Here is a 20,230-nt window from a genome sequence, read left to right as displayed (position 1 = left end):
ACCTGTTTGTTACAACTAAATGGGATAACGACAAAGGAGTGTAGTGAAAAAGGAGACAGGAGGAGAAGAACAGGAAGAAGTGAAGTGGGAAAGCAGGAAAAGGCTGAAAAGGATGAAAGAGAAAAAGGAAAGAAAACAGAGGAGGAAGGCTGCAACCCAGTCTCCAAATAATACACCAACCTCTGGCGTAGCAGCAGTAACAGAATTACACCATAGCTTGACGTTTAATTACACCATGGCTTGACGTTTAATTACACCATGGCTTGACGTTTAATTACACCATGGCTTGACATTTAATTACACCATGGCTTGACGTTTAATTACACCATGGCTTGACATTTAATTACACCATGGCTTGACGTTTAATTACACCATGGCTTGACGTTTAATTACACCATGGCTTGACGTTTAATTACACCATGGCTTGACGTTTAATTACACCATGGCTTGACGTTTAATTACACCATGGCTTGACTTTAATTACACCATGGCTTGACGTTTAATTACACCATGGCTTGACATTTAATTACACCATGGCTTGACGTTTAATTACACCATGGCTTGACATTTAATTACACCATGGCTTGACGTTTAATTACGCCATGGCTTGACGTTTAATTACGCCATGGCTTGACGTTTAATTACGCCATGGCTTGACGTTTAATTACACCATGGCTTGACGTTTAATTACACCATGGCTTGACGTTTAATTGCGCCATGGCTTGACGTTTAATTGCGCCATGGCTTGACGTTTAATTACGCCATGGCTTGACGATTAATTACGCCATGGCTCGACGTTTAATTACGCCATGGCTTGACGTTTAATTACGCCATGGCTTGACGATTAATTACGCCATGGCTCGACGTTTAATTACGCCATGGCTTGACGTTTAATTACACCATGGCTTGACATTTAATTACACCATGGCTTGACGTTTAATTACACCATGGCTTGACGTTTAATTACACCATGGCTTGACTTTTAATTACGCCATGGCTTGACGTTTAATTACGCCATGGCTTGACGTTTAATTACACCATGGCTTGACGTTTAATTACACCATGGCTTGACGTTTAATTACACCATGGCTTGACGTTTAATTACACCATGGCTTGACATTTAATTACACCATGGCTTGACGTTTAATTACGCCATGGCTTGACGTTTAATTACGCCATGGCTTGACGTTTAATTACACCATGGCTTGACGTTTAATTGCGCCATGGCTTGACGTTTAATTGCGCCATGGCTTGACGTTTAATTACACCATGGCTTGACGTTTAATTGCGCCATGGCTTGACGTTTAATTACGCCATGGCTTGACGTCTAATTACACCATGGCTTGACGTTTAATTGCGCCATGGCTTGACGTTTAATTGCGCCATGGCTTGACGTTTAATTATGCCATGGCTCGACATTTAATTACGCCATGGCTCAAAGTTTAATTATGGCTTGACGTTTAATTACACCATGGCTTGACGTTTAATTGCGCCATGGCTTGACGTTTAATTACACCATGGCTTGACGTTTAATTGCGCCATGGCTTGACGTTTAATTGCGCCATGGCTTGACGTTTAATTATGCCATGGCTCGACATTTAATTACGCCATGGCTCAAAGTTTAATTATGGCTTGACGTTTAATTACACCATGGCTTGACGTTTAATTGCGCCATGGCTTGACGTTTAATTGCGCCATGGCTTGACGTTTAATTGCGCCATGGCTTGACGTTTAATTACGCCATGGCTCGACGTTTAATTACGCCATGGCTCGACGTTTAATTACGCCATGGCTCAACATTTAATTACGCCATGGCTCAAAGTTTAATTACGCCATGGCTCAACGTTTAATTACGCCATGTGGTGCCATATCTTAGGTCTAACTCCACAAAAGTGAAACTTAAACTTAAGTTCAGGCATTCATTCCTACTGGTTAAGTGAAGGGTTAAGGTTTGGGAAAGGCTTAAAACAAAAACAAAAAAACAAGTGCCTAGCATTGGGATTGAACATGTGACCCTCAGACCCAGAGGCTGCGGCTTAAACTCCCATCCAGTGAATCCTCCCCTGTAAGCACCAGTCAGGGTTCTTTAGGCCGTGCGTGAGTGAAGTCAAGCCAAAACTCATCCGTTCACATGCTCTTCCCTTCTTTCTGTCTTTCACCGCAGCCAGGGTGTGAGCAGAGAGGGAGAGAACGGGAACCAGAGGAAAACCCATTAATTCACACAATTTCTCTCTATCACTGCAGCCAGGTAAAGAGAGGGAGGAAGGGGGAGAGACATCTCTGGCAGTGTACTGACCGTCTGGGTTTAGTTATTCTCTCTATCTGATCAGTATTGATTATTGAATCATCTTACACGCATAGACACACAGACACATCAAGATCCATTTCGAAATCCGACGTTTGTCCAGGTACCCGGGACGTCGGGAGATGCCTTCATAACTGGCCACTAGGGGCAACGGTGAGCACTATTACCTTCAAGTAGGCTTGGGTTTGCTTGGGTGTTGTGGTCGTGGTGGTGTGAGTTTGAGCTCTGAGGGTAGCGTGTATAATCCCAGTAATAAGCACTTATTTTTATTTTTATTTTACCCTATTCCAAATCTTAACCCTTAACTTAACCATTTGGAATTGATGCCTAAACTTGATCGTGAGGTTGTTTTTGTTTTAACCCTACCTAAACCTTACATTTTTACTTAACCATGCAGAATTAATGCCTAAACCAGCCGCGAAGAGCAACCCAGGGTATCCAAAACACCTCGAAAACGTTAAAAACTTCTAAATTTGATATTTAGAGAAACGTGGACAAACGTCAGAATCTAAAATCAAATTGGTCAAACGGTGAGAAATTGTTGCAGACAGACACACACACACACAAACACACACACAGTATTCATTTCAGCTCTGTCGATCGTCTCCCCTCCTTCCCTCCCCTCCTCCTTCTCCTCCATCTATCCTCAGGTGAGAGACTGCGTAATGTGTTGCAATGGCGGTGTTGTCACGGATAAAGCTGGTATAGCAGGATGAAATACACACACACACACACACACACACACACACACACACACACACACACACACACACACACACACACACACACACACACACACACACACACACACACACACACACACACACACACACACACACACACACACACACACACACACACACACACACACACACACACACATACATACACTGGGATGAGATTTGAGGTAGCTCCTAGCCCCTCTGCAGGTGCAGCATCAAGATTAATGAGCCGTCATCAGCCAATCAGGTCAGCCGAATTCCAAAAAGCTGCATGGGCCAGTGTAGGTCAGGGCTGTGTGTGTGTGTGTGATTGTGTGTGTGTGTGTGTGTGTGTGCACCCTCGCGCGTGTGTGCATGTGTGTGTGTTTGTGGTAGTAGGTGTGTGATTGCGTGGACAAGGTTGCTGTGAGAGATTGAGAGGGAGGATGCCCTGATTAGCAGTGAACTTTTTAAAGTCTCTCCTCCTCCCTCTCACTCTGCAAGTGTGTTCCCTCTCCCTCCCTAGCTATTTCATCATCTCGCTCAACTTTTTTCTCTCTCTATCCATCTCTATCCCTCTCCCCTCAAGTCCTCATTTGGGGTGCAGAGCAGGTCAGTTCCAGCAGCAGAAGGGTGTGTTAGATGAATTAAACATCAGGTCAGGTAAAGGCCATTTGGAAGACGAAGAGGAATGTTCTATCCGGGCGGTGGAGTCTAATGATCTGAACAGTGTGGTTGGTGGCGTGCATGTGTAAGAGGTCAGGAGCTACCCGTCCACATCCTTTGTTCACTAATCCTTTCTCTAGCCAGCATTTCTATCCCTCTTTCTTCTCGTTATGTCCATCTCCTCTCCTCTCTTCTCTCGTTCTGCATGGCCCATTGCCACTTCTACTTTGTGAGAGCTATCTGGGGCAGGCTGCCCTCTCTCTCCCTCGGTCTAGCTCCCTGGTCTCCTTTTCTCTCTTGTCTTGCCTGCTTGAAGAGATCTATGCTGAGCTGACATCAATTCCTCATTCAATAGTCATTTTCTTTTCCCAGACTCCTCCCTCCCTGTCTTCCCCTGCCTTCCTCACTCACGTCCCTTTCTGAGATTACTGTGACCTTTCTCTCTTTCCCTCTCTTCCCAGACTCAGGTAATCCCTCCAGCCCCATACTTAGCTCGGACACTGGTTCTCTCTCTTTCTGCTCTTTTTACACATTCCTCTCTTCGTTCTTGCCCTTTCCTCTGCGGCTGGTGTTTGGGAGTTGATCTGAGTGACGTAGACTCTGAGAAAGGGTTGATTTATAGCCTCCCAGTCATCCCTGCTTTCAGCATCATATGCACTATCCTACCAGCTATAGATTGTATTGTACATGGTTAGACAGGGTGAGACAGCTTATAGCTGCTCTAAGGCCCCTTGTAAATACTCTTTGATAGCTTAATCCTCTGTAATTGAGGGTAGAACAGCTCCTGTTCTCTGTGTTTCTTTCCTTTACCCACAAGAGGGAAGAGTTGAGCCAGTCTATGGTGTATGTAGGGTGCAGTTAAATTGTCACTGAATGTAGGAGGGTGCATGTGTGTGTGTGTGTTTGAGTGTGTGTGTCTAGTAGAGAGAGAAAGCCCCTGTGTGTATATTTGAATAGGGTCTTTGTTAGCAGGGCTGAGAGACAGTGAGCCGTGAGAGAGAGACTCGGACACACCGCAATACCTGACAACCCCCCCCCCCCTCGCCCAAGCAACCCTGGGCCCCCAATCCACACATACACTCTCATCCTGAAATACCTCATCCTGAAATACCTCATCCTGAAATACCTCATCCTGAAATACTTCATCCTGAAATACCTCATCCTGAAATACTTCATCCTGAAATACTTCCTCCTGAAATACCTCATCCTGAAATACCTCATCCTGAAATACCTCATCCTGAAATACTTCATCCTGAAATACCTCATCCTGAAATACTGCAACCTGAAATACCTCATCCTGAAATACCTCATCCTGAAATACCTCATCCTGAAATACTTCATCCTGAAATACCTCATCCTGAAATACTTCATCCTGAAATACCTTATCCTGAAATACCTCATCCTGAAATACCTCATCCTGAAATACTTCATCCTGAAATACCTCATCCTGAAATACTTCATCCTGAAATACCTCATCCTGAAATACTTCATCCTGAAAGCCTGTCCTATAATACGCTTCCCCCTCTCTCTATACCGCCTCTCTACGTCGCTACTTCTTTAGCTCTTCCTCTCTTCTCTATATTCCTCTCTAGATCTGTACCTCCCCCCTCCATCTCTGCCTCCCTCTCTCTCTTTCTGTCTTTGTGTTTGAACAACTGAAACTGTTTCCTTGTTCCTGGCCCTCTGCTTTATCTGACCAGGAGGAGGGGAGGAGGGGGGCTGTTGACTTACCTGGGGCTAATACACAGGGAGCACTGTGTGTGAGAAGAGAGGGGGTGGGAGAAAAAGGAAAGAGATTGAGGGAGGGAGGGAGGGAGGGAGGGCAAAACAGGTGCATACACATGGATGGGTTCAGGCTAGCAGACCCATTGATGTTTTATTGAGTAGTCTTAACAAAATGAACATAGGTTCATGGAGGAATGGGAATGCAAACTCTCAGACAGTCATAATACTTCCTTTACCATCTCCTGTAGAAAAACATGGAGAATAAGGGTGAGTACAGCATGAGATATGGAGAGGTAGAGGAGAGGGTGTGGTCTGTTACGTTAGTATTGTCAGTTGCATTGACTGATTGGCTTATGGAATGTGGGGCTTTGAGTGTGAATCCGATGGTAGATTTAGTGTGCAGAAGACATCATGCTATGGGTGAATTATAATTTTTGCTAAATCTGTGGTGTGTTGTAATGCTTTGAGTGGCTGAGGTAGGGAGCGAGTAGGGAAAGCAGTGAAATACATACGTCTCACTCCTCTGCTCCCCCTAGCCTCTTCCTACCTATATATCCTCGTTCCATCTCCTATTCTCTCTCCGAACCTACCCTCTATCTCCCTCTCCTTTACTCTCCCTTCTCCCTCTTCTCTGTGCTTCTGTCTTTGACATTCTGTTGTGGTTTATTCATTGAGTAGTGAGTTATACCAAAATGCTTATTGTTCTGATATAGTTTTATCATATAGTAGAGTTAGGAGTTATACCAAGATACTTATTGTTTTGTTGTAGTTTTATCATATAGTAGAGTTAGGAGTTATATCAATATACTTATTGTTCTGATATAGTTTTATCATATAGTAGAGTTAGGAGTTATATCAAGATACTTATTGTTCTGATATAGTTTTATCATATAGTAGAGTTAGGAGTTATACCAAGATACTTATTGTTCTGATGTAGTTTTATCATATAGTAGAGTTAGGAGTTATACCAAGATACTTATTGTTCTGATGTAGTTTTATCATATAGTACAGTTAGGAGTTATACCAAGATACTTATTGTTCTGATATAGTTTTATCATATAGTAGAGTTAGGAGTTATACCAAGATACTTATTGTTCTGATATAGTTGTATCATATAGTAGAGTTAGGAGTTATATCAAGATACTTATTGTTCTGATATAGTTTTATCATAGAGTTAGGAGTTATACCAAGATACTTATTGTTCTGATGTAGTTTTATCATATAGTAGAGTTAGGAGTTATACCAAGATACTTATTGTTCTGATGTAGTTTTATCATATAGTAGAGTTAGGAGTTATACCAAGATACTTATTGTTCTGATGTAGTTTTATCATATAGTAGAGTTAGGAGTTATACCAAGATACTTATTGTTCTGATGTAGTTTTATCATATAGTAGAGTTAGAAGTTATACCAAGATACTTATTGTTCTGATGTAGTTTTATCATATAGTTAGGATTTATACCAAGATACTTATTGTTCTGATGTAGTTTTATCATATAGTAGAGTTAGGAGTTATACCAAGATACTTATTGTTCTGATGTAGTTTTATCATATAGTAGAGTTAGGAGTTATACCAAGATACTTATTGTTCTGATGTAGTTTTATCATAGAGTAGAGTTAGGAGTTATACCAAGATACTTATTATTCTGATGTAGTTTTATCATAAAGTTAGAAGTTATACCAAGATACTTATTGTTTTGTTGTAGTTTTATCATATAGTACAGTTAGGAGTTATACCAAGATAACTATTGTTCTGATGTAGTTTTATCATATAGTACAGTTAGGAGTTATATCAAGATACTTATTGTTCTGATGTAGTTTTATCATATAGTACAGTTAGGAGTTATACCAAGATACTTATTGTTCTGATATAGTTTTATCATATAGTAGAGTTAGAAGTTATATCAAGATACTTATTGTTCTGATGTAGTTGTATCATATAGTAGAGTTAGGAGTTATACCAAGATACTTATTGTTTTGTTGTAGTTTTATCATATAGTACAGTTAGGAGTTATATCAAGATACTTATTGTTCTGATGTAGTTTTATCATATAGTAGAGTTAGGAGTTATACCAAGATACTTATTGTTCTGATGTAGTTTTATCATATAGTAGAGTTAGGAGTTATACCAAGATACTTATTGTTCTGATGTAGTTTTATCATATAGTAGAGTTAGAAGTTATACCAAGATACTTATTGTTCTGATGTAGTTTTATCATATAGTTAGGATTTATACCAAGATACTTATTGTTCTGATGTAGTTTTATCATATAGTAGAGTTAGGAGTTATACCAAGATACTTATTGTTCTGATGTAGTTTTATCATATAGTAGAGTTAGGAGTTATACCAAGATACTTATTGTTCTGATGTAGTTTTATCATAGAGTAGAGTTAGGAGTTATACCAAGATACTTATTATTCTGATGTAGTTTTATCATAAAGTTAGAAGTTATACCAAGATACTTATTGTTTTGTTGTAGTTTTATCATATAGTACAGTTAGGAGTTATACCAAGATAACTATTGTTCTGATGTAGTTTTATCATATAGTACAGTTAGGAGTTATACCAAGATACTTATTATTCTGATGTAGTTTTATCATATAGTAGAGTTAGAAATTATACCAAGATACTTATTGTTCTGTTCAGAGGATTGTCTTAACTCATGTCATTAGAAGAAGAATGGCTATTTTGTCTCTTTTCATCTAGAATTGATGACGGCACAACCCATACTGTTTATGACGCAGCCAATAGAACTTATTTTATTCATAACTAATGGTAGATCACGGTTGGATGTCATTGGCTTAGGGGAACGGAACACAGGGACAGCATTGTCTCTTTGCAAGGAGGATGGGCTTCAACAAGGGAAAGTTCCGATGCGCGTGAGTGTGAGTACGTGCGCGTTTGTGCGTGGAGGGGGTTTGAGTTAGCAAGAGACTGAAGTCATCTCTGAGTTTTCTAAAGTGATGAAACTGGTCGGAATGTGTCTGGAAGACAGGACATCACATTTGATCCTAATGTGTCACTGGAGTTATTTGTGGACTCTGGGGGATGACTCATAATACTCTACAACCTCTCCCCTTTGCTAACCTCACCATCTTGTCAGCCCCTCACTTCAATTCCCTCTCCCCTTTTCTTCTCCCCCCCTCCCTTCACCTGCTTCTTCTTTCTCCGGGGGCGAAGATCGTTAGGTGTCTTATCTAAAGGTCTTTACATCACTCACAGCTCTGTTATCGCTGCAGCCAGGGCGCCTCTCGCTTCTCTCCTCCCTCCGCAGAAAATAGATTGAACTGAGGAAGGGAGGGATGGAGGGATGGATGGAGAGATAGAGGGATGAAAGAAAGTGGGGCGGAGAGGTTCGACCTGTCTGGACAGCCTCCTTTCCCTGTTTGTTTTGGTGTACATGGAAGCGGGCATTGACGCAGGCTGGACCAATGTAATCAATCCAATCCAGAACGGGGTCCGGAAATAGTGACTAATAACCGCACACACACGCAGAAACAGACACACACACTTATCACTGCTGTCATGTGTGTGGAGTGGACTCAGGCAACAGAGTCTGGTTTATATCTGTGTGCGTGTGTTTACTGTAAATAAATGTAGAATAAGCTAATACGCTTTCTGTATTCCATCAAACTTGCCTGGCTGTTGACCATAGGGATCAGCTTTAGGATTATGTCACTCAAAGCCAAGACCTCGGCTTACCAGCACTCTCTCTCACACACAGAGAAATGGTATGCGTAATTCAAACCTGTTCCCACCACAAACACATTCTTTGATTATAGCTCTCTCTTCTTCTCTCAGTCCCTCTGTCTCTCTACCTCTCCTTTAAATATCTGTTTCTGTCTCACCTTCTTTTCCTCTATCATTCTCAACTTCCATCATCCCTCTTCTCTCTGTCTCTCTCTCTCTTAACCCCTTTCAGTTTTAGGTAATGATATTTCAGGTCTTCCTTCATTCCTTCTCTCTGTCCCTCCTCTCTCCCCTCTACTCCCTCTATCCCTCTCTTTGTCCCTCCTCTCTCTCCAATACCTCTATCCCTCTCTTTGTCCCTCCTCTCTCCCCTCTACCCCTCTCTCCATCCTTCCGCTCTCCCCTCTACTCCCTCTATCCATCCCTCCTCTCTCCCCTCTACTCCCTCTATCCCTCTCTTTGTCCCTCCTCTCTCCCCTCTACTCCCTCTATCCCTCTCTTTGTCCCTCCTCTCTCCCCTCTACTCCATCTATCCCTCTCTTTGTCCCTCCTCTCTCCCCTCTACTCCATCTATCCCATATAACCCTGAAACTCTAGGAGCTCTTAAACTACAAAACAGCTCGTTGTTCTGTGGGATCAACCTTCAGAATGAATAAAATAGTGTATGTGCATATGTGTGTGTGGTATTACCTCTCCTAGGCCTCTGATTGTTGACTTGTCCATATTCAACCAGTTAATAATGTGGAGGCTGTTTTTACTCTCTCATCTTCTGCCTCGCCTGCAACATAGCACCAATAATGACCTCCTCGAAACAAGATGGAAGGAGAAGGCGATGACTCACAGTGAGAAGATGAGAGGATAGAGTGCAGGAGAGGACATGGGGACACTCTGAGTTGCTATTCATTTCATAAGAAGGAATTCCCCTTGACCACGCCGACAAATTGGGAAAACAAACATTTGTTCCCATCCATTATAAAAGAGCCAACTTCGTTTTCGATTTTTTGTTATTCAGAAATAACAAAGCATGCCGAAAAGCTGCTGTGTTGTTCAATGTACATGTAACCAGGTCAAAAATCCCGACCTACGGTCCGCAATGTTCCAACATAGGGAAATAAAGCCTGAGAGAAGTGCCCTGTGGCTTCAGGCTATTCGGGTGGAAGAGTGGGAAATTGTGGGGACCCGGTGTCCAAGTAGACTATGTGTGTGGGAAACATTTAATCACAGGTTAGACATTTAACTCATTTAGTATAGTCCGTTTGTAGCTCCACTTACAACCTGTAGCTTTACACTCTGTTGGTTTGTGTTGTTGGTCTTGGCAAGCTTAATGTCCTGGTTGGTATTTATTGTAGCTAGCACTCATGTGGCTAACTTTAGCACCGTCATGAAAAGGGGCATGAGGGAAGCCCTACAATAATAGTTTTTTCTAACTAGTGAGAATGCTCGGGAGCAGGCAAGGTTGAAAAGTCATCTTTAGACATGTTGTACTTTTCTTAAATGTAGTTTTGTAATTGAATAAAACAAGAAGACAACAAGACAATTGCGTTTGAAAAAGGTCAAGTTTTTGCTGTGAGCCAATTGGGTAACCAAGGTAACCATGGGTTGTTTTCCCCACAGGCGGGCAGGGCCGCAACGTTCCATTTAATACTTACTGGGACTATACATTGGCAAGTGGATAAGAGGAGAAGGGTGGGAGGAGAGGAAAGGGGAGCGTGAGAGATGGAGAGTGAAGAAGAAGAAGGAGAGATAGGCATAATGCATTTGCAGGATTATATCATGATGTCAGAGCTAAGATGGAGTTGAAGATTAAAGAGTGCCCATAGCAGAGGGCTTCATGTACAAATGACAGTATGAAATAAATGATTGTATGGTCAGAATAAAGATGGAGCATTGGATACAGCAGTAAGGCTACTGACTGAGATGAAGGGCATTGGAGTTGACAGAGTGGAAGAGAGTGGTGGATGTGATAGACTGGTGATCCAGGATGACTGTAACTCCCTGCTGTCAGACAAGCTGAAAGTGTTAAAGTCAACGAGAGTGAGACGGCTACACAAACACAGTTATATCGACAGAAACGCTAAGGTTGAGAGGATGCTCACAAGTACTCAGACACCAAAAGAAAAATACAGTCACACGTCTATACGGGGTTTGGGGTGTTGGGTGTCTCTGTGACTAACTCGCTGCTGTTTTCTATGGCTTTCTATTCCTATGTGATTTTCTCTACTGTCACGTAGGGTCCAAAGCCATTGGGTACAGAGTGGAACATCTGCTAAAGAAAGGGGAGAGGAGGAGAGCAGTGGGGTGAGGTTGTCAGGGCTTGAGGAAGGAGAGGTTTTAACTCATCTGCAGCATAACTCAACACACACTTGAATCTTCTCTTTGTGCCAGACTGGGTTCGAACGCCTTTCCTTTCATTCTCCTCTATTTATTTATCTGCATGAATTAAATTTTAATGAATTAATTACTTTTTATTTTTCGTGTCAAATCGCCAGTTGGCAACACATCCCTTCTGGGATTAATTGACACATAAACAAACATTACATTAATTCACTGTGATCATTCAGTGATAATTCTTTTTCCGGTGCATATATACATATTTATTTATTTGTATTATTTTCTCTGCTCTAGGGTTATAATTATTGCATGTATAACCTTACTTACTATTACGTATTCATTTATTTTTCACTGTTTATGCGGTGCGCAGTGCACAGAATACCGGAAGAATTATCACAGTGAATTATTGTAATCTTTGTTTATGTGTCAATTAATCCAGAACGGGATGGGTTGTCAACTGATGATTTGACATGAAAATAAAATGTCATGCCTTGAGGTGTCTTCAGTAAGCAGCCCTAGCTCAGGCTCAGAATTAACTGGCCCAGTATGAGACAGGTTGAACAGAGCAACACTTCCCTAGAACACACACAAACAAAAAACACACATACACACTCCCTAATGGACGCTTGTTCATGCTGACTCAGGTTGGTATCTAATGAAGCTCTCAATTGTACCACCTGTCTCTTAATCTCACAGTAGCATGTGATTGGCAGAGAGGAAGATCTGTGACTGTTAGTCCATATGGGAGAGAAAGATTCAAATTACCACAAAGGTGTGTTAAAGTATTCTCCAGCCAGGCATATCTGTGGGTTCCTGACAACTGTCTTTTCTGACAACCCAAAGATTACACCTCAATTGTCAAATAGATAGACTGTAGCTGAAAATCAAGCAAACTACTGTGTGTGCTGCATATCACTTGTATATCACAGTGAGTATTCTTTTTGCCTCAGCTGGACAGTAATCTGTCATAATACATTATTTCAGGTGTAATAACTCCTGATGCTAGTCAGTTTCGTCCTGTAATGCTGTAGGGAGAGCCTGATAAGAAATTAGCTTGCCTCCTGCTTGAGTGGCAGAGTTCGATAAAATGTCTATCTAATCCTCAACGCAGTGTGTGTGTGTGTGTGTGTGTGTGTGTGTGTGTGTGTGTGTGTGTGTGTGTGTGTGTGTGTGTGTGTGTGTGTGTGTGTGTGTGTGTGTGTGTGTGTGTGTGTTTTAGGCTAGTTATGGGCTGAGATATCGATTGGCACAGAAACTTTCTCTCCATTAAGTTTCCCACACAAAATATCAGGAATCTATTAACCTCAAACATTCTCACGTTCTCACACCTCAACATCCCCTTGAAAAGTTTCAGTTTAGCTTCAATGTTTGATCATTTCTGGAGTGTTCTTTTGCCTTCTGGATAAGAAGTTTGCCTACTTGTGCAGAGGTATTTATTGAGATAAAAATCGGATTATACTTTAACACCCTCTCCTCTCTCTCTATCTCTCTGCAGTTATTACATGTCTTAGTCAGACCATGCCCCAGTTCACCTTCGCCTGTTTTTGCAGTCTGTACGGCTTCTGCTGGACACGGAGGAAGAAGAAAAAGCAGAAAAGGGAGGAACAGGATGAGATGCAGGAGAAACGGAGGGATCAGGAGACTGAGGTGTGAAGGAAGCCTGGAGGGACTTCACCCTCCTCTTCATTCTCTCAGAGACTCTGGTGTGGTCACGATTGTGACGGCATTCTAATTCGTCCAGATCCTTTTCTAGTCTTCACGCTGTGGTGCGTCTCTCCTCCACCTGCAGCAGCTGTTCCATCAGCAGCTTCACTGGAGTGTATAGGTAGAGGTCAAACCTCAAAACTAACGTTCTTTACAATCTCCTACACCTTTGAGATACACGTGCACATACACACACGAGCACGCACACACACACACACACACACACATTAATTAAAGTCCTGTGTAGGTCTATAAATGCCAGTGGGGTGTAGGGACACCTATCACCTGTTTATGATGAAAGTAGTGAATGTGATTGTGTGTGCACTGAGACTTCATTGCAGCTGGACCACAGAGAGTTGCAGGACTGCACCTACCAGTTAAGATAAGCATATGCTGCAGAATGAATGCCCTTTACACGCGCATGCAAGCACACATGCACGCAAACACACACACACGCAGGTCTCATTAGCCTGTGTAATTATGCATGGCACGTCCAGTTGGCCAGTGGAGAAGTAATTAACCTTTTCCAGCAGGAAACAGCAATCTGGTCGTCTGACACACTCACATGCACGCACACACGTCTGGTGTCACGGAAATAAAGTGTCAAAGACAGGGGCTGGCATTCAATGATAATCCCCTCACGCATATTTCCATCCAAGGCTTAAAACACTAATAATGCCAAATTACCTCTCCTCTCCCTTTATCTTCCCTCCTTTCTCTTTCTCCCTCTTCTTGTCCCCAAGTCCTTCTCTGTCTTTCTCTCTGCTTAACTCTCCCTGTCTGTCTGTCTGTCTGTCTGTCTGTCTGTCTGTCTGTCTGTCTGTCTGTCTGTCTGTCTGTCTGTCTGTCTGTCTGTTTCTGTCTGTGTCTGGCTACCAAACCTCTTTCTCTCTCTCGTCTCCCTGTCTGTCTCCCTGTCTGTCTGTCTCCCTGTCTCCCTGTCTGTCTGTCTGTCTGTCTGTCTGTCTGTCTGTCTGTCTGTCTGTCTGTCTGTCTGTCTGTCTGTCTGTCTGTCTGTCTGTCTGTCTGTCTGTCTGTCTGTCTGTCTGTCTGTCTGTCTGTCTGTCTGTCTGTCTGTCTGTCTGTCTGTCTGTCTGTTTCTGTCTGTGTCTGGCTACCAAACCTCTTTCTCTCTCTCGTCTCCCTGTCTGTCTCCCTGTCTGTCTGTCTCCCTGTCTGTCTGTCTGTCTGTCTGTCTGTCTGTCTGTCCCTGTCTGTCTGTCTGTCTGTCTGTCTGTCTGTCTGTCTGTCTGTCTGTCTGTCTGTCTGTCTGTCTGTCTGTCTGTCTGTCTGTCTGTCTGTCTGTCTGTCTGTCTGTCTGTCTGTCTGACTGACTGACTGACAAACCTCTTTCTCTATCCCATTTCCCTGTCTGTCTGTCTGTCTCTGGCTACAAAACCTCTTTTCTCCACCATTCTCCCTGTCTCCCTCTCCTTTCTCCCCTCTCTCAATCAATTTGCCCACATCCCTTTCTCTCTCCTGCTCTTTATCTCTCAGTAAAACACATGTTCTCTGGGCAGTGAGCATGGCCTTGCCTGGCTGGCAGCACCCATAGATTAACACCAGCATTCTGACTCTCACTCAGGGAGCCCTCTCGCCAAGACCACAAAAGCTGCTTTACAGTTGAAGGAGTAGGATGCCTGTGTGTGTGTGTGTGTGTGTGTGTGTGTGTGTGTGTGTGTGTGTGTGTGTGTGTGTGTGTGTGTGTGTGTGTGTGTGTGTGTGTGTGTGTGTGTGTGTGTGTGTGTGTGTGTGTGTGTGTGTGTGTGTGTGTGTGTGTGTGTGTGTGTGTGTGTGTGTGTGTGTGTGTGTGTGTGTGTGTGTGTGTCTGTGTGTGTGTGTGTGTGTGTGTGTGTGTCTGTGTGTGTTTATAAGAATAGATTAAGCGATAGGGTTGATTGTGTATTTACTCATTCTACCATTGAGGGAAAGTGAAATGGGATAACAGTAAGCCATTTCACAGAGATGAGCAGATGTGAGTCACCATGTTACAGAAAGGCTTTTCAATGAGAAAGAGAGGGAGAGAGAAAAAGAGAGGGAGAGGGGAGAGAGAGAACAGTTAATGAGAGAGGGATGGAAATGGAAGAAGGAGCTAATACTCGGCAGTCATGCTAATTGGCTACATTTGCTAACTCTCTGAGGCGAGAGGATCCCGGCATTACACTCGTTTAATGCTCCCTCCATCACGTTAAAGAAAGGCTTCGCTTGAATAATGAAGAGGAGCTGAAATGAATAACAGTTTGTTATTATCTGTGGGAGGGTTGTTTTTCACCTGAGTGACTATGTGCAGACTTCTATGGATCATATCCATGCTCACCGAGCCTTACTCAAGGACAAACAGCTAAAAATAGAGGGGAGTACGCGACTACTATAATAGCAGGAGCGAAGGAAGGAAGGGAGCAGGAGAGAGAACGAGTTCTGTCAGATTAGATTCGGGTCAGAAAAGATGGGAAGAGCAAGTGTTTCATACGGAGGAGATTAATCACACTCTCTCCCTTTGTCTCACTATTGCTTTCTCTCCCTCTCTTTCTTCCTTTCTCTCTCTCTCTCGCATTCTCTTTGTCCCTCTCTCTCGCTCTCTCTCTACTCAATACCTCCCTATCGCACACCTGCAAGATGGGGAGGGAAGTGGTGAGGAAGAGAGACAAATAAACTTAACTATAGCGGGGTAAAGAGAAAGAGGAAACCCTCCATTTCACTCCTCATCACCTTCTCCTCCCTCCTCCTCTCCTCTCTCCTCATCACCTTCTCCTCCCTCCTCCTCTCCTCTCTCCTCATCACCTTCTCCTCCCTCCTCCTCTCCTCTCTCCTCATCACCTTCTCCTCCCTCCTCCTCTCCTCTCTCCTCATCACCTTCTCCTCCCTCCTCCTCTCCTCTCTCCTCATCACCTTCTCCTCCCTCCTCCTCTCCTCTCTCCTCCTCACCTTCTCCTCCCTCCTCCTCTCCTCTCTCCTCATCACCTTCTCCTCCCTCCTCCTCTCCTCTCTCCTCATCACCTTCTCCTCCCTCCTCCTCTCCTCTCTCCTCATCACCTTCTCCTCCCTCCTCCTCTCCTCTCTCCTCATCACCTTCTCCTCCCTCCTCCTCTCCTCACTCCTCATCACCTTCTCCTCCCTCCTCCTCTCCTCTCTCCTCATCACCTTCTCCTCCCTCCTCCTCTCCTCTCTCCTCATCACCTTCTCCTCCCTCCTCCTCTCCTCATCACCTTCTCCTCCCTCCTCCTCTCTCCTCATCACCTTCTCCTCCCTCCTCCTCTCCTCTCTCCTCATCACCTTCTCCTCCCTCCTCCTCTCCTCACTCCACATCACCTTCTCCTCCCTCCTCTCCTCAAATCAAATCAATCAAATGTATTTATATAAAATCAAATGTATTTATATAGCCCTTTGTACATCAGCTGATATCTCAAAGTGCTGTACAGAAACCCAGCCTAAAACCCCAAACAGCAAGCAATGCAGGTGTAGAAGCACGGTGGCTAGGAAAAACTCCCTAGAAAGGCCAAAACCTAGGAAGAAACCTAGAGAGGAACCAGGCTATGAGGGGTGGCCAGTCCTCTTCTGGCTGTGCCGGGTAGAGATTATAACAGAACATGTTCAAATGTTCATAAATGACCAGCATGGTCAAATAATAATAATCACAGTAGTTGTCGAGGGTGCAGCAAGTCAGCACCTCAGGAGTAAATGTCAGTTGGCTCTTCATAGCCAATCATTAAGAGTATCTCTACCGGTCTCTAGAGAGTTGAAAACAGCAGGTCTGGGACAGGTAGCACGTCCGGTGAACAGGTCAGTGTTCCATCCTCATCACCTTCTCCTCATCGCCTTCTCCTCTCTCCTCCTCTCCTCTCTCCTCATCACCTTCTCCTCTCTCCTCCTCTCCTCATCACCTTCTCCTCTCTCCTCCTCTCCTCATCACCTTTCTCCTCTCTCCTCCTCTCCTCATCACCGTCTCCTCCTCTCCTCATCACCGTCTCCTTTCTCCTCCTCTCCTCATTGCCCTCTCATCTCTTCCCTAATTGAGATTAAAGTGAGCCATGTACTCTAATGCTCTAATTGGGCCTAGGAGATGGGAACCAATAGAGATTGATAGAGGTGGATAGAGATAGTGATAAAAGAGGAGGGGTGAGAAAAAGAGAGGGAGAGACAGGGATTGAGGGTTAAGACAAGTGAGAAGCTTTAGTGATTGAGAGACAGAGAGTGTGAGCACTATATTGAGAGAGAGAGAGCTTGTGTAATTGTGATGGTAATAGGTTTTGTCAGGAGCACCTGTCAGGGTCGAGCTGGAGCCGCTCTGGAGCGACGAGGAGATGGAGGAGAGGAAAGGAAGAGGGTAATGGAGTCAGGATCCCTCTGAGGAAAGTCCAATCCATGATAGCGTTACCTGATTGCCAATTTGTGTCTGTCTTCAGATATCACACACACAAAACACACACACACACACATGCACTGTGTGGAATGATGGAGTTGATTGGACAGGCTCTTGGTGCCTAACGAGGGGTCCAGGGCAATCACAGACCAGTTGCTTTGTGACTGGAGGAGAATGAAGGACGCTACAGCTTGTATTCTCATAATTTCTCGATGAAAAGGGAGCGCTACACTGATTGTCTTCCCCCCTACTGTGCATGCACTTGAGTTGTGTTTGAATCGGGCGTGCTGTTCAGAAATATATACTGGAACAGAGAACTTTGATCAAACTTCTGTGATTGAGGCTGGAGTCCTAGGGACTCATCTTTTTCTCTGTCTTTCTTCCTCTCTCACTCTTTTTCTCTTCACTCAATCTCTTGTTTGTCCTGCATCTCTTTTTCTCTCCTTGCACGCACACACGCACCCATCGATTGGAGAGTCGATATTGAGCAGTGGCTCTCGTCTAAATTAATATTTGATTTCTCTGGGGGTTTCAGACTGGAACCCACGGTATTGAGTTACAGTCTGAGGGATTGCTCTAAATGTTGTTTGATTAAGTTTGTGTGTGTGTGTACGTGTGCGTGTGTGCGTGCCTGCCTGCGATACAACCCCCAACACACACATTCATGCACACACTCACATGACTTGTCTAGAATGCATCACTCACTGCTAAGCCTCTGCCATTAAAGCTGTTCATTTATCAGACACACATGGTGACTTATGTTTGATTGATGTGAGCACTAGGCCCAGAACTGTGTCTCTCAAACACTAGGCCCAGAACTGTGTCTCTCAAACACTAGGCCCAGAACTGTGTCTCTCAAACACTAGGCCCAGAACTGTGTCTCTCAAACACTAGGCCCAGAACTGTGTCTCTCAAACACTAGGCCCAGAACTGTGTCTCTCAAACACTAGGCCCAGAACTGTGTCTCTCAAACACTAGGCCCAGAACTGTGTCTCTCAAACACTAGGCCCAGAACTGTGTCTCTCAAACACTAGGCCCAGAACTGTGTCTCTCAAACACTAGGCCCAGAACTGTGTCTCTCAAACACTAGGCCCAGAACTGTGTCTCTCAAACAGAGTCCCCAGTTCTCTGCAGCGATATGGTGAAACCAAATAGGTGCCTTGTGTACTGTAGCATCATTCTTGTTTCAAAATCCAATAGTGTTATTCGTGTACAGTATATGGGTGTATTCTAGGGTTTAGGGTGGGAAGAAAATCCTTAGTACTGCAGTCATCCATTGTAATGTAAGAATGAGAGACCCTGGTATTGTGCTGTAACTCCAAACACAAGGTATGTTTCTCTCTGCTAGTGTGTTGGTCTACTTTGTGAGATCTGATTGGTATCAGCGCAGCAGTGTGTGTGTGTGTGTGTGTGTGTGTGTGTGTGTGTGTGTGTGTGTGTGTGTGTGTGTGTGTGTGTGTGTGTGTGTGTGTGTGTGTGTGTGTGTGTGTGTGTGTGTGTGTGTGTGTGTGTGTGTGTGTGTGTGTGTGTGTGAGAGAGAGAGCACGCTGGGGTAATCTGCTTCTGCAAGAGTTTGTTACATTATTCATCCTCCTGGGGCTCTGCGGCAGGGAGGGAGCAGCGGAGATGGGTGGAGGAATAGAGGAAGAGAGAAATGGGGAGAGAGAAACAGAGAGGGTAAAGGACTCAGAGCAGCCAAACATCTCCGCGCTGAGAGATACAGTATCAGATACATTACTCCCAGATTGAAGGGGGTTATTCATGAAACTTTACAGCCACAGTAAAACAGTCTTCTAAAACCCAGCTTAAAAACTATCAAAGTGACCTTCGTGGGAGGGATGTCAGATATTTCAGACTCCAGAGTATGTTGTTGAGAGCAGATATCTGTTCTAAACAGACAGGTTCTAGTTAACCTGAGCCTTGTATTAAATGTCCACCCGGAGGCCTGGGGCGAGGTAGAGAAGAGACAGTGTGAGGAAAGGGCTGGGTATCGATCCTCAGAGACAGACTTTGGCCCTCGGATCAGACAATATTGACAGGCTATCACCCACACACCCAGCGAAGTCTGACACTGTCTGACACCCATCATTAACACACACACGTGCATGCATACACACACGCCGGAGGGAGGGTTGACTGTGTGTGAGGCGGAGGGCTGTGTGCTTGGGATGCGGAGCACGTCCGAGGTCTGTGAAGTTCTCCTTGCAGCAAAGCCTCATTAAAGAGGCTCGCCTAACACAGCTATCTACAGCCAGACCAGACCTGACCACACACACAGAGAGGGAAGGAGAAAGAGAGAGGGAAGGAGAAAGAGAGAGAGAGAGAGAGGGAAGGAGATAGAGAGATAGAAATATAGAGATAGAGAGAGAGCGAGAGAGAGAGAGAGAGAGAGATAAAGATAGAGAGAGAGAGAGAGAGAGAGAGAGAGAGAGAGAGAGAGAGAGAGAGAGAGAGAGAGAGAGAGAGAGAGAGAGAGAGAGAGAGAGAGAGAGAGAGAGAGAGAGAGAAAAAGAGACACTGAGGAACACAAGCACGCACACAAACACATATGAAATGCTATATAAATCTTTCTCAGGACACTGTGGTATTACACAGTGTTTGAGTGGGAGAGAATGGGTTTGTTAGAAGAAAAAAAAGAATGAGCGCTCCCATGGTGATTTAATCAGACACACAAAAAAAGACCTGACGAAGATCCAACTCGGCTCGAAAGCTTCTCTTTTATTGCGTCAGATTAAATCACCATGGGT

General features: G+C 44.0%; 1 protein-coding gene across 9 annotated transcripts in view; it reads left to right on the top strand.

Moving 5' to 3' along the window:
* LOC139559078 (kelch domain-containing protein 8A-like) overlaps nucleotides 1-20,230 on the top strand; it is a 76,032-nt gene that overhangs the window by 4,451 nt on the left and 51,351 nt on the right. For 6 of the 9 annotated variants that reach the window (XM_071374827.1, XM_071374785.1, XM_071374777.1 and 3 more), the window contains one exon: nucleotides 12,915-13,244. The exons of 2 other annotated variants lie outside the window; for them this stretch is intronic. The gene's annotated coding sequence lies outside the window, so the exon portion shown is untranslated. The remainder of the gene's footprint in view (nucleotides 1-12,914; nucleotides 13,245-20,230) is intronic. One more of the 9 variants, XM_071374809.1, reaches the window with a different exon arrangement.

The sequence above is a fragment of the Salvelinus alpinus genome, chromosome 2 (assembly GCF_045679555.1).
Source record: "Salvelinus alpinus chromosome 2, SLU_Salpinus.1, whole genome shotgun sequence".
In the NCBI taxonomy this organism is placed as follows: Eukaryota; Metazoa; Chordata; class Actinopteri; order Salmoniformes; family Salmonidae; genus Salvelinus; species Salvelinus alpinus.
This window is presented reverse-complemented; position numbering and strand designations above follow the sequence as displayed.